This window comes from Anas platyrhynchos, chromosome 26 (genome assembly GCF_047663525.1).
Source record: "Anas platyrhynchos isolate ZD024472 breed Pekin duck chromosome 26, IASCAAS_PekinDuck_T2T, whole genome shotgun sequence".
Classification (NCBI taxonomy): Eukaryota; Metazoa; Chordata; class Aves; order Anseriformes; family Anatidae; genus Anas; species Anas platyrhynchos.
In genome coordinates, this window is record NC_092612.1 from 5,861,001 (window position 1) to 5,876,632 (window position 15,632).

Below are 15,632 nucleotides of genomic sequence, written 5' to 3' on the forward strand. Positions count from 1 at the left end.
GGACAATGCCAATGATTTTGAGAAGTTCCAGTCCTCGTGGACCCTGGTAAATTGTACTTATGCCCATTATTAACATGGCTACTGCCTTCGTGCTTACTATACGGATGGAGAATGGGAAATGGCAGTCTGTAAATCTAGAATCATGTGTTACCGGGGAACAACGAGGATTTATTTGTGAAAGCAATACAATTGAGGCTCAGGATGTATGTTTTGACACGGAGCAAGGTATCTGTCACTTTGAAATTCATCCAAATACTAGCCAAAAGAATGTGCTTGTATATGTTGGTCAAGGGTGTGTGTGTTTAAGAACTGTTTGTGATTTTGTAGAAGTAGATAAAGAGAACATAACTCTCCATAGCAAACATCATTCTAATTTCTGTATTTGTAACTTTGTTAGAATCGTCGGGTGTGATATTCTATATTTGGCACCAGTGGTATCCCACCAGCTGATCAAGTCTAACAACACAATGTATCATAAGTTACTACCTACACCTATTGGGATGAACCTCACACTAGTGAAGCAACTAGTTAAACACCAAGACCTGATTAGAATTTTAAAAGGCATTCAGGAAAATGGAGAGAAGACTCTAATTACTGTCCATCATGATACAAAGGAAATAAGCAGAGTTTTGCAAAGAGTAAAACGAGACACAAGTCACAACTGGTGGGATACACTTTTTGGATGGTCGCCAACTGTAACTGGGATTTTGAACACATTGAGTCACCCAATTATTGTTTTATTGATATTAGTGCATCCAGCGCTGCAATAAAGAATATACCACTTAAAGAAATTTTGGCTTTGATCTTTAAATCAGTATACATGCATGAATTTACAGTTAACTGGCAAATGTTCAAACACCACAAAGAAATGAGCAGCACATCACAATTTAGGACTCTAGGCTGACGTTAGGAGCAGACTTTCAAGCATTTGTGGAATAACCACATAGCTTTAAATGCGGTGATCTACTGTTTCAAGGAAAATATGCTGAATAGCCCAAAAACACATCTCAGTTCCTCTAGAACCACTTCCATCTTCAACTAAACTAATAAAGCCACAGATTTCCAAGAACTTTGAAAAGAGCATCTTCCCACACGCTGTCTCCTTGTGTCTATTACTAACATGCTTATTTGCCACCATCTATCATCGAAACACGTGCTCAGCTAACACCTAAAGTACTGACTGATCCCAGCACTCGCTGCTAAACCTAAAACACCACCAAGATACACAATAACTGAAGGAGCACGTCCATCCTCTGCTGGCACCGACCAACCTTGGCGCTGCCTGCACACGACAGTATTGATTTTGGCAGTTTGTACACTTTATCACGGCAAGCCCCATCTACTATTTATTCCTTATCAGCGCGTTTACAGGAAGCTTTGATCCACCCAGCGGGATCAGCTTTCTCACTTTTAATAACCTTTGTTTATTTAAGCCATCTGATCAAAGGCTATCAAGATACTCTATTTAAAACGCTCTAAATCCTTAAAATCACTTAGGATCAAGCCACCAGCTCGCCCCCGAGCTCCAGGAGCAGCTTCCCAGCCCCACGCACCCTGCCTCGGGAACCCGCTTCAACCCGCAGCAGCGGCGAGCACATGGCAGGCAGCGATCCTGGCGGTTTAGAGGGCGAACAGGTTGTGAGTGAATTCACCAGAAAAAATAACTTTTTTTTTTTTTTTTTTTTTTGAGGAAGAACTTCAGGAAAAAAACAAACAAACAAACAAACAAACAAAAGCACAGTTGAGGTGCACTGTTAAAATGTAACAGCCACCGGTTTGCTGGCTGACCCACGAACCCCCCTTGAAGCCCTCCCACCCCTAAAAAAAAAACCAAAGCTTAAAGGGCATTTCTTAAGCTCGCAGCTGCTGCCTGACGGCGTTTTCCAGCTCACAGCCGACCTCCTGCCCCAGGAGCCGCCCAACGCCCGGCGGCAGCGAGCCGAGGCAGCCCAGCCGAGGCACGTCCCGGGGCAACTCCGAGCGCTGCTCGCGGCCGGGAGCTTTTTATTCACCTCTCCCCAGGGCAGGGCAGGGCAGGTGGTGAACAAACAGAAATGGTTGCTGGGCTATCCATGGTCAAAATTAGTTTTGGAAGCAGCGTGCTCGCTGAAGTGGCGCACCGCACGTTGCCCTTGTGCTTGGTGATTCGCTGGAAGCCCAGCGGGGAATAACCCGCGCAGTCAGCACAGCGGGCCCGAGCAGCAGAGTTCCCCCACTGCTGCCTGCTAATAACACTGTGCAGGATAGAACTCCCACTCTCTGATTCAAACGAGGATCTCCTGTTTGAAGAAAGTTCAGCCTTCCTGGAGCGCCCTGCCTTTAGAACTGCCTCCCCGAGGACTCTGTCAGCCAGGTCTCTAAACAGGCCAGTGTCTGCCCTCTGGAAATCCACGGCAGCGGTTCTGCAAACTGCCTTCCTTACTTCGCCAAAGATGAAAAAAGCCTATCGCTTCATGATGGCTGTGCCCAAAGAGACCTCCAACCATCATGTCACCCACAGGTCCTTCCCTGATTGCAAACAACAGGTCAAGTGGGGCACCTTCCCTTGCTGCTTCCCTCACCACCTGTGTCCACACACCCCAGGAGTCTCTCAGACCATTTCCTCCTTCCTGCACTGTATTTCAAGCAGACACCTGGCAAGCTGAAGTCCCCCATGAGAACAAGGGTAGCAAACATGAGACTTCCCTTGCTGCGTATGCAGTATTTTATCTGTGGGTCTGTGGTTTTTGTTTGTTAGTTTGCTGGGGGGGGGGGGGGGGGGAGAGAGAGATGTTCTTTTTTTTCTTCCCCGTTTTTCTTTCTTTCTTTTTCTTTTTTCTTCTTCCCTCTTCCCCATATGATTGACTTGCTGTCCTCTCTCTCACATTGTTCTGTTTGTGTATTGGAATTGTTAGCTCCTATTCATGGTCAACACTTCATCCAGTTCTCAAAGATCACAAATGTACCCAATGTATTTACCTCCTGTAGTGCTACAGGACATTGTACTTATGTCTGGAAATGGATACATATGGCATACAGAATCTAATGTTTGAATGACTACCTAATCTGTAGTGTCACAGCTGCAGAAACCTGCGGAGCATCAGCAGACATCTCCTACCAATTGAGTTGTATGTTTCCTACATTACTTCTTGCTTATTTTTCATCCATGAAGAACAGAATTTCCATTTATGCAGACCTCAAGAGGAATTCATCCTTAGTTGTAGAGTAGTGACAGGTATTTGATAATACACAGTGTCATCCGAAGAAGAAATGCCTTTGGCAATTCTTTCACCTCATAAAGAATAGTAAATAAGTGCACATTTTAAACTGTATTTACTTGTTTGTTTATTGCTCTTTGACAACAAACATGGAGTGAATAATAGAGACACTAATATTAAACTTAACATTAGCAAGACTTGTTACTTCCATGCAAGTAGAAATAATCCAACAAAAAGATGACGATTCTTATCTCACAATTGAGATGAACAACATAGAATAATGAAGTATGGTTTACCTAACCGTTTAGAATATAGTATTTTGCAATCTACTCAGAAAAATTGTAAATGTGCCACAAGACAATAGGCCCATTTATCCTGTTGTAACAGCCGCCTCATGATGTGGACAAATTTATTCTGTGCTTGCAGCAAGGAAAAATGCAGTCCTTTCATATCTACAGCCACACATGTTATACACTACTTGCCCAGATGACAGCAGAGTAAAAATCCCTTTGCTAAGTACATCTAATAATCCACAACAACACTTTCAAATATGCCCACTTGTAGTCCACCACTAACATAAAACTAACCTCACTTTCAAAAGTGCCTTTTTTGATATGTTGGAGAGAGTTATGGATAAAAGTTAGATTCAGTTAAGTGCGGACATTCTGCTCTCTGCATTCAAGTTTGTGCAGCTATTAAGTGTATGCTTTTCAGTGAGTACTGTACTCTTACAAAAAAGGTTTGCTTTTCATCCTCAACTGATTACCAACAGAAGTCAATCAAAGGATACATGTAGCCCTTGCAGATTGGGAATTCAAAAGAATTATCTATCTTCTAAAAAAAGACATGAGTAATTAGTACAAAGAAAATACTGTACTTGCCCATCTAGCTTACCTAGAAAATGCTGAATTTGATCCTCTGTTTTGCTTGGTTTGTTTGTTTGTTTGTTTTCTACAGTAATGTTACAGAAACAAACAACACGCTTCGATATTCCCAAAGTGCAATTTTTTTAAAGCCCCAACAAACAAAACCTTCAAGTGAAATAAGCAGTTCCCTTAATTTCACAACCAGACCATAACAACCATAACAATTATTTTGACTTTTTTTTGTTTGTTTGTTTGTTTTGGTTTTTTTTGTGGAGAAACAAAAAACTTCTAGGTCGTGCAATAGGACACAAAGTAATTTTAGATGTGATATTTTTTAAAGTACTTTCACGTTCCTTTTCAATAACAAATTGGTCTTTAGGCTATTTTAATATCAAGCATGGCTCGTATAAAATGTACGAAGTATTTAGAAAAGAGAAGTCAGAGGTCAGTCATTATCAATACCAGGTAAGATTCTGGAAACTGTATTTTTCTAGCTATATAGTGAAATAAATTATGTAGTTTGTTATTGTTTCTGACCCAATGAAATGAAGCAGAATGTTCTTTCAGAAAACCTAAATTACACAGGTACAGTGCACTTCACAGTGCAATTTTTGGAAAATATTTGAAGTTAGTGAAATAAAACCAAGTAAACAATATAAATTACTTCTTCAATGTTAAAAGGTCTTTGAATGATATGTCCATAGATACTGAATTAATTACAATCCATCTCAGATTCACTCAAACTGTGTGAACATCACAAGCACCTCATGATTTGATCATGACCAGAAGAACTAAAGGGCATTAAGTGGTTCATCCATGGCTGCTACTTACCAAGACCATCTGTAGTGGGTTTACATGGCAAAGTTTTGGTAGCAGGGGGCCATAAGGGTGGTTTCTGTGAGAAAGATCTAGAAGCCGCCCCATGTTTGGGAAGGGCCCCATTGTTTTCCAGAGCTGAGCCAATAAGCGATGTTGTTTTGCGCCTCTGTGAGAGCATATTTAAGACAGGGAAAAAAACGCTGCGCCACACAGCAGCCGGGAGAGTCAAGGGAGTGAGAAACAGCCTTGCAGGTGCCAAGGTCAGTGTAGAAGGAGGGGGAGAGGTGCTCCAGGCGCCGGAGCAGAAGTCCCCTGCGGCCTGTGGTGAGGACCATGGTGAAGCAGGATGTCCCCCTGCAGCCCATGGAGTACCACGGTGGAGCAGGGTTCCACGCTGCAGCCCGTGGAGGAGACCACGGTGGAGCAGGTGGCCCTGCACCGACGGAGGCTGCCGCCTGTGGAAGACCCCTGCCGGAGCAGATTCCGGGCCGGACCTGTAGCCCGTGGAGAGGAGCCCACGCAGGAGCAGGTGACCTGGCAGGAGCTGCTGCCCGTGGGGGAGCCAGGTTGGAGCAGTTTTCTCCTGAGGGATGGAGCCCGTGGTACGGACCCATATCTGGAGCAGCTCTGGAAGAGCTGCTGCCTGTGGGAAGCCCACGCCGGATCAGTTCATCAAGGACTGCATCCCGTGGGAGGGACCCCACAGCACAGGGGACGAGAGTGACCGAGAAGGAGCGGCAGAGAAGAAGCGCTGTAGACTGACCATATACCCATTTCCCCGTTCCCCATTTTCTCCCCATTCCTCTTTGAGGAGGGGGAGTGACAGAGTGGCTGTGGTGGAGCTCGGCTGCCCACCTGAGTAAAACCACCACAGTCCTTTTGTGCTTTCTTAAATTCTTCACAACTAATGCATTCCTAACAATCATCCTGCACATATTTTGCCCATTACTTCTATCAACTATCATCCTTATCTGAAATTCCTCGAGCCCCACGTTGGGCGCCAAAAAGGACTGTCGTGGTTTTACTCAGGTGGGCAGCTTTTGTGCTTTCTTAAATTCTTCACAACTAATATATTCCTAACAATCATCCTGCACGTATTTTGCCCATTACTTCTATCAACTATCATAATTTCTTTTTTTATCATTTGGTTTTTTTTTTTTTTTTTTTTTAGGATCTGGGTTGATTTTGGGGTGGTTTTGAGGTGGGTTTTGTTGGGTTTCCGTTGGGTTTTATGGTGGTTGGTAGTGGACTGTACATTTAGGAGAACTTCAGGTAGGTTTAAGGTTTTTTTGGGGGTTAAATCACGTTTTTTCTTCTAATCCGGTTCGCTTTTGGGGTGTTTTTGACGTGTTATGGGGTTTCCGTTGGGTTTTAGTTGGGTTCTTGTTGGTCATCATTGTAGAAAAGGGTAAATTGCAGGTTTTGGAGAACATCAGGTAGGTTTCGGGGGACTTTTGGGGTGGATTCATGGTATTTGGGGTTTTCTTTCATTTTTGGGGGTGATCCTGTTCTTTTTTGGGGTGTTTTTGATGTGTTTTTGGGTTTCCGCTGGGTTTTAGTTGGGTTCTTGTTGGTCATCATGGTGCAAAAGGGTAAATCGTGGGTTTTGGAGAACATCAGGTAGGTTTAGGGGGACTTTTGGGGTGGATCTATGGTTTTTGGGGTTTTCTTTCATTTTTGGGGTTGATCCTGTTTTTGTTTGGGGTGTTTTTGACATGTTTTGAGGTCTCCGTTGGGTTCTCGTTGGTCATCATGGTGGAAAATGGTAAATTGTGGGTTTTGGAGAACATCAGGTGCGTTTAAGGTTTTTTTTGGGGGTTAAAGCACGTTTTTTCTTCTGATCCTGTTATTTTTTGGGATGTTTTTGATGTGTTTTGGGGTTTCCGTTGCGTTTCGTTGAGTTCCTAATGGTTTTTATGTTGGTTGGGAGTGGACCTTGGGATTTGGAGAACATCAGGTAGATTTAGGGTGGTTTTGGGGTGGATCTATGGTTTTGGGATTTTCTTCTGATTTTTAGGATTTTCTTCTGTTTTTGGGGTGATCCCGTTCTTTTTTGGGGGGTTTTGACGTGTTTTGGGGTCTGCATTGGTTTTCGTTGGGTTTTCCGTGGTCATCGTGGCGGAAAAGGGTACATTGTGGGTTTTGGAGAACATCAGGAAGGTTTAGGGTGGTTTTGGGGTGGATCTATGCATTTGGGGGATTTTCTTCCAGTTTTGGGGGTGATCCCGTTCTTTTTTGGGGTGTTTTTGACGTGTTTTGGGGTCTCCGTTGGGTTTCGTTGGGTTTTCCGTGGTAATTATGGTGGAAAATGGTAAATTGTGGATTTTGGAGAACATCAGGTAGGTTTAGGGGGACTTTTGGACAGATTCATGGTTTTTGGGGTTTTCTTCTGTTTTTTGGGGTGGTCCCATTCATTTTTGGGAAGTTTTTGAGGTGTTTGGGGGTCACCGTTGGGTTTTGTTGGGTTGTCGTTGGTCATCATGGTGGAAAATGGTAAATTGTGGGTTTTGGAGAACATCAGGTAGGTTTAAGGGTTTTTTGGGGTGAAATCATGGCATTTTGGGTTATTTTAGGATTTGGGTTTATTTTGGGGTGGTTTTGAGGTGTTTTGGGGTCTTCATTGGGTTTCGTTGGGTTCTTGTTGGTCATTATGGTGAATGGGAGTGAAATGTGGGATTTGGAGAAGATCAGGTGAGTTTCGGGTGGTTTTGGGGGGAAATTCATAGTTTTTGTTTTTTTTTCTTCTGATCCATTTATTTCTTGGGGTGTTTTTGACGTGTTTTGGGGTCACCGTTGGGTTTTGTTGGGTTTCCATTGGGTTTTATGGTGGTTGGGAGTGTATTGTACATTTAGCAGAACATCAGGTAGGTTTAAGGTTTTTTGGTGGGTTAAATCACTTTTTTTCTTCTGATCCGGTTCGCTTTTGGGGTGTTTTTGAAGAGTTTTGTGGTTTCCGTTGCATTTCGTTGAGTTCCTAATGGGTTTTATGGTGGTTGGGAGTGGACTTTGAAATTTTTTTTAATTTTTTTTATTTTATTTCTTCCAAAACCCATATATTTTACATGCAAAACATTGTACATAGAGATTAATATCAAAATGCAATACAGATCAGGTGCACTTTAAGCTGGACTCTAGGATTTGGGAAACACACCAGGGTACATATTGCTTTGAAACCACCATTTTTTTTTTTTAATGTCATGCATACCACATAATATTCAGTCTTTTGTTTTGTATTTTTCTGTTTTTATACAAAAATACCAGTGCTTATTATACTAGTTACTGGAAAAAAAAAAATCAGATCTGTGTGCCCTCTTCAAATCAAAATTTTGTTGTGAGAGCACTGGATAAATATATATACACACACCAACAAGTGTCATAAACTTTGCCTTTGCTGAAGGAAGATAAATAACACAAAGAAAATCTGTCTAGTTTGTTTTACAGGCTTGTCTTTCTCAGTATGGAACAAACTGACCTCCCTGGTCTAACTTTGCAGTTGGCTATTCTGCCTCTGTCCTGGAGAGAAGAGCAAGAAAGGAACAAATCTATTTTTGCACTCCAAAAACGGGTTAGAGGAGGATTATCACACCTACCTATGGGTACTTCCTTGTTTGTTTATAAAGCACCAAGTATTTCTCTTGGACAGTCTCTGTTGCTGGCTTGTTTTGTGCCTTCCATTTATAATAAAGATATTCAAGATGCTTACCCCTTGGGTTTTTGTTTTTTGTTTTTTGTTTTTTTTTAAAGAACAGTGGAAGTGGAGAGTCAGATGACAAGCAAGAACAAACACCAGAAACTCCTTGTTCTGCCCCTGCTTTTTAATCACCCAGCATCACCCCGGCTGCAAAACAGCCTCTGCTGATTTACCTGCTTGTTAAAGCACCCCACAGGCTGCAAGTGCGGTGTGCTAGGTGTCAAGTTCTATTTCACGGTGCACAGGTAACCATTCGTCTTCCCACAGTCGAAGCACAGAACAGCCTCTTGCTAACAGAACTCATCCCTGCTGCTGCAAGAAACCTCATGGCCTGCAGGAAAACCTCAAGCTAAGAGTTCCAAAGCAAAAGCAGAAAACGCATGATTTGTACTCTTTATATTGGAGTGAATTCTAGCTGCTAAACGCTGCCTACATCTGAGGGCACGTGCTGAGGCTGGGAGGAAGGACACTCAACACCCACTGACAGCAGGAGTGCAAAGATGCCAGCCAAGAAGGCAAAGGTTAGAGCTGAACGCTGCCTCAGCTTCCTCCAGCAGCCAGCTGGGGGTCACCTTTCAGCACGCTCTCTGAGACTCTGAGCCCCGAGTTACCGCAGCCGCCAGGTACAGCTGCTCCTTGCTGGCCCAAACTATTTGAAGAGTCTTCAAACTTCAGGGACCTGTTTTATGACAGCCTCAAGATCAAATCAATCTGTTCTGAAGGCGCTGATCGTCCTGGTGTTTCTGCAGCTGTCAAAGAACAATCCTGAACCGAGGCACTCGTCTGATCAGACAGTGCTGCAGCACAGATTTCTCTTTAGCTTGACACATCAAGGTGAAGAGGAATTGATTCTTGCAAGCACCCTCTCAAGCAGGGATCTAATAAGGTGACCAGAACGACAGATCTGTTGTGCAGATCTGAGAACGTCCCTCTGCAGGGAATCACTTTCAAGCCTAAGATGTTTCACCCATCTCCCTGCCCCAGAGCGACACAAGTAAAGCTCTTAAGCAATTGCTAACCTGTTCTCAGTGCTCACGAGTCCCAAATCACTCATTTTACAATCTATAAACCATGGCAGCTGGCACCTAGTTGGCACACGGTGACACTGCACACGTTGGCAGTGTCGTCAGGAGCTGCAAAGTCAGGGCTGAGGGGGTTAAGGGAAAACCACACATCAGTTTAGCAACTTGGCTCCCGTAGGATACTTCCTACGGCAGGAGTTTCAGCAAAGCCACTCAGAGGGACCTGCTGGCTAATTCAAACGGGACTTCTGCTGGAGCAGTCAGAAGGCAGCAGGAGATATCCAGTGGGCATCACTGTCAGTCTGTGGCAGTTTGGGGTCCAGGTACCAGTGGTTATGCGTGGTTTTCTCTGCTTCACTTTCTCCAAAGCTGTGAGAAAATATTTCTTTTACAGCACTGTACAGTCCCACGTTACGGATGGAACCAGCTGCATCAACTTCCAGTACGACGGTGTTGGAAAAAGGTGCCTTTGGTGGTCAGGAGCACAACAGCTCTGCTGATGTGTCATTTAAGTGTGTTCTTACATCTGAGTTTCCTCATAGCAGTATGTAGCTGAGGGGGTCCAAGTTTCCCAGGGAAGGTTTATGTTTTTTCTCCTACCAAGCACCAGCTCAGTATACAAAGCTCTGTTAATAACACCCAAGCATGTAGATGTTAAACTGAAACTGCTTTTAAACCTAGTTGTTGTTACAAAAATAGCTTAATACACCATCTTCAGAGGGTAAAAATTCACATGGAAGTACAGAAAAACCCAGAAGCGCTTCCTGAGCTTCAGTTTACCAACAGCACCATCGGATTTAGATCCTGGCCTGGCAGCCAGGATGCAGGATCTGTAAGCATTGCTGCGATGTGGAAGTGCCAAGGCAGGTTTCTGGCCTGCCCTGACTAAAAGACCTTTTTTTTCCATACAAACAGCGTGCCAGGGTACGCTGTAATGCCAATGTGCCAAGTCAATAGAGGATGTCAAACAACAGAGGCGTTTCTCCTAATTTCTGGCATGAAAACACTTTTAACAGCATTCTTTTCACCAAGAAACCCCTCTCTATCTTCTCCAATACTCCAGGATCTGCTGCAGCTGCAGCAGCCGCGCTGCTACAACCCACATCTTTGCCAAATCTTTTCAATAATTGTGCTTTACCTCGGCAATGTTGAGGTCACTCCTCTTCCTCCTCCAGCTGAGGAAGCAGCTCGCTGGCTCTGCCACATTGCAGGTGCGCAAGCGAAAGCTGGGAACACAGGAGTCAAACTCTCAGTGCTCACAAAGCCACCAGGGCACAGGCCTGACACAGAGGCACCTTGGATCCGCTCTCCCTCCCCGCTGCGAGGCTCGCAGCAGCCCCGACCCGAAGCGCACACAATGCTTCGCATGGTGATGTCACCGCTGATTCTGAGTCCCCAGGTGAGGATCTGCCTCACCACTCTCAACGCTGGGGTTGGGTTTTGTTGTTTTTTTTCTTTTAAACATTCACAGCTTATGGGAAACCATCAGGTAAACCACAGATCGCTAGGGAAGAAGTCCCACACGAGGGAAGAAGTCCGTGCTTTTCTTCCAGGCAGTGGCACGTGCTTTAACACGCCGCGTTCGACAAAGCAGCTCTCCCCGTTTTGCTCAGTGGCAACAGGCACGACTGCAACGCACACAGGTGTAGGCAGCACCTGCAGGTCCCAAACCCTTAACCGGTTTGTAGAGAGCACCAATTTTTTAAGTAGTGGTTCTCCCTTAATCCATGAGCCCTTCTTGCCTTTATTTATATTGGGTGGCTCTCCTCTATTTTCCTCCTCAGTGTCTGAGCAGACACTGGGAATCATTTCGGGAGGAAGGGCACTGCTGAAGCTCCTACATCTACTCTCCGAGAAAAGAGAGTATGTTAAAGAATACGGATTTCCTTTCTTTTTCCTTTTTTAAATACAATTTCTGAAATCAACGCTGCGGCCTGGCAGCAAATACCTACGGGACTAAAGAGGATTCCTCATCCTCACTGTAACGTTGTAGTTAACTTCCCAACGAACCCATCTCCCCAGGAAGCGGCCATTTGAGATGGGAAGGAGCAGAGCAAGAGGAAGCTCTCCTTAGACTAGCTCTTCCCCCAACACCACCTCGCCACCCAGCACCAAATTCAATTCACCTGCTCCACCCGATCAGTCGAACGGGCGTCCGACGCTGGCACATGCCACAGCGGTGTTTCTGACGTGGCTTAAATCACCTATCCGCAGAATATCTCGGCTCCGTACGCTCCAATAACGCAGTAGTTGAGAAATAACGCCCAGAGCTCACACTCTGAGTGCAGCCCAACAGCACCGAAGCACCGGGAGGCTAAACATTCCCAACCTGGCAACAAGGCTGACCCAAGCAACAGCACGGAACCCTTCTGCACCTTCAGTGTGGACATCAGCGGAAGGAAACACAGATTTTTCTTTTCTCCTGGGGCTGCACCGCTCAGGGCCAGCAGAGCAGTGCTTCCCCTTCCCTTCTCTGTCTGTGCCAAGATCATGCCTCGTCTCTCGAGTCCTGCCCGTGATGGTGCCTGGCCTCAGCCCCTTGAGGCGGCCATTCCTCCACCACCGCAGCTCTCTCGTGGCAAGCTGCGAGTCATTTTATGGCTTGTCACGGCTTTCCAGAGCCAGGCACACAGGTTCTGGAGAAGGCTGGGGCAGGACAAGCCTGCTTTAAGCCCCAAACCTGCCTCCTTTACTGTCTCCTCTCAGGCCAGGCCTACCCTCCGGGCCCAGCAGCACTCATCCTGCCTGCCCCAGGACCCGCAGGTTGCGCCCTGTGGTAGCAGCAAAGAGCCCCCCAAAGGTCTGTCCTGGGGTACACAGGGGTGAGGCAGCCCCGTCACTGCACAGACACCCACGGGACACGTCACCAGAGCCGCTACCGGCTTGGCAATTAAGGACGTGGGAGAGGAGCCCACGTCACGCAAGCATTCGTGGCTGCCCTGGACAAAGAAATAAACATTGGCTGGTTTTCTCCCCATTTAAATAGCTAAAAGCACCGCTAACAGTTTCTTTCTTTGCGTCCAGCCTGTACTACGTTTAAAGAAAGAAGCAGCTTCTGCTGAGGAGGTGGAAGATGCTGTCAGCAGAAACACCGTGCCTAGAATGCGAGCAGGGAAGACAGCGATGCTGCGAAATAAAGCTTTTATAGCCGCTTCAGATCAGTTGGCCCGGGCTCCAAGGGTCAGACACCCAGCTGGGAAGATTGAATTTCCTCCTCGATAGCCTTGCCCAGCTCAATCTTGCCATCCTGACTTGGCTCCAGAGAAAGCCTCTTATTAAAGGCACAGAGAAACAATAGCTTCTCGGCCAAAAACTAGGAGTTCAAGCAATCCAGTGAAAAAGCTGTGCTTGGGAACAAGAACGTTTCAGAGTCTAGTTGATTTTAGTTCTCATCGTCACTCGTGTCATGGCAAAGGGCCTCTACAGAGGCAAAAGAGTCTCAGCACTGAGGTAGGACATAGCTCAAACACCAGCCCCAGAAGGTGGAGATCATAGCCTTGACTCACCCTAAAGGAATCGCAGAAAGGGCACCAGGTAAGAGGACAAGGAGGGTTTTTGCTCTAGGGTTAGTTTGTCACATAGCCCAGGAGCCACTGGCTTTGGCTAGCATTTGACAACTGATTCTGGACCTTGAATGGACGAAGCCATACTCTGCCTCTGAATAATGAGGCTTGCATAGAGAGAAAACCCACACTGCCTATAGGGACTCTGTCATAGCAGTGGGCTTGCTTCTTGATCCCCATCCCTCAACACAGAGACGCGTGGTTTTGTCCCAACATTAAGTATTTACAACAAATTCGACAAGCGCTTTTCCTCTGCCAGCAGCAAACACCTGAGGGCCCCCACAGCTTCACAAATCATAGAGGGAAGAGCCTACCGTGCCGCGAAACGTTCGGAAAATAATTCAAAATTGATCTGCTAGGGGAAAAAAAAAATAAAAATCGATGGCTGGTGGCAGGGTACACAACACACCCGAGTCTCAGCTCTGTCCTCCGCAGGGTCAGTGCCCACGCCCAAGCGCGATGCTGATGGCACCCGAACATTTGCTGTAGCAGGCAGCAGAGCCAGTGGCTCAGGGGAGCAACTTTTAAAACCAAGAGGCACTTAAACAACCCTTCATCAACCCCGTGACTGCGGCAGAGTCCCGACTGCTCGCCCCGGATTCCTCACACCAACAAAAAGCACCAACCAAAGCCTGGGGGAATTTTGGTACAGCACAATCGGCATTCCCTTGCCTGCAAACTTATCTTGGACTGATTTGTGGGAAAACACATCTTGGGGGCAAAAATATGAAGAAGTTTTGGAACTAGAAGTTAGTAGCTTCGTGCCATTGGAATCTTACTATGTATGTGTACAAAGGCGTAACCCGCCTAAGGGTATGGGTAAACAGGATTGTATAAATACGGGTACTACTTATGTGGGAAATCAGACATCTTGTAATCAAACAATTGATATTAGTACAACTAGCAGTTGGGCAAATTCAACCAGCTGGCCAGTTCCAGAAGGAAAAGGGTGGTATTGGCTATGCAATGATACAGCCCGTAAGGTCTTGCCCGAGAACTGGAAGGGAACTTGCACTCTTGGAGCAGTAGTCCCCAATATGACAGTACATGATGTAGTGCCTCGAGGTTACTTGAGAAATCATATCCGGAGAATCAGGCAAAAAATTAGCAATCCATTGATAGAGAGACACACCGCTTTTCATAGTTTTGTTCGATGGTTTATCACATGGTTAGGAGTGAGTGAATTGGAAAAGGCAATAGTTAATATTTCTGCAATTATAGAGAAGTTAGAAAACAAAATTTCGGATGCTATAAAGGCTCAACAAGAAGAGATATCTAGTTTATCACAGGTAGTATTACAAAATCGGATGGCCCTAGACTTGTTATTGGCCACTCAAGGGGGAGTCTGTACAGTAATAAACACAAGTTGTTGTATGTATGTAGATCAGAGTGGAAGGATCTCTACTGACCTGGAAGAAATATGGAAGCAGACAAGGATCCTACATGAGATCAGTAAAGATGATCTTTCATATTTAGTTTAGTTTTAGTGAAATATGGAATAAGTTAACCTCCTGGTTGCCCAATTTCTAATGGTTGAAACAAGATTTCATTGCTCTAATCGCAGTAGTAGTGTTAGGAATATTTGTGTGCATGTTGTTTAGATGCCTGCTTTGTTGTGTTACTGCAAATGATAGAAGCATCTGATGCAAAAGAATTTGCATGGGAAAAGAAAAGGGGGGATTGATTAAGGAGGCATTGGGGAGGCATTGGGGAGGCAAGGACAATCCCCAGACAAGGACTGTATATCTCGAAACAAGACACTGGAACTCATGATAAGGAAGCGGCAGACGGACAGAGAAACAAACATAAGGACTATAAATCTCAAAACTGGACATTGGAATTCATTATAAAGATACAACAACTGGAAGAATTAGCAACAACCAGCGCTTGCAATTAAGAAACATGCCAACTCAGCAGATTCCTGACCAAAGGTGAAAAGTACACTGTGAGGAAGACTCGGGGTCTTCCTCCCAAAGACCCCTGCCCACGTCCCAAAGACCCCTGCCCACAATTCTTGGGAGGCTCTACGCAGGTGCAGGGTGCCAAAAGGCTAATTAGCATGAGAAGCGAGGGAAGGGGGGGATAGGTAAGGAATATGTATAGGCGCTTGTAGAATATTGAGAGATTGATTGTATAAATTCAAGACTGCTTTCCACCTTGGGTATGCACGATAGGTGGAGAGATCCCCTGTGCATCATCCAGCGCTGCAATAAATACTATACCACTTCAAGGAATTTCAGCTTCGATCTTTGAATCATGGTAGAACAGGGCTTGGGGTGAGGGGAAAGCGAGGGCAGGTGGGCGCAGCCTCTGAGCTCTCCTTGTCCTGATTTTTGTTTTTTTTTCCCGGAGCCGGCAGAAGTCCCTGTGAAGTCCTTCGGCACGATGAAGGCCTGCTTGAGCTCCAGCAGCAGTTTCGTTGGTGGAGGTTTTCCCTGGTGGGGCCGGGGCATCACAGCACACACACACACGCA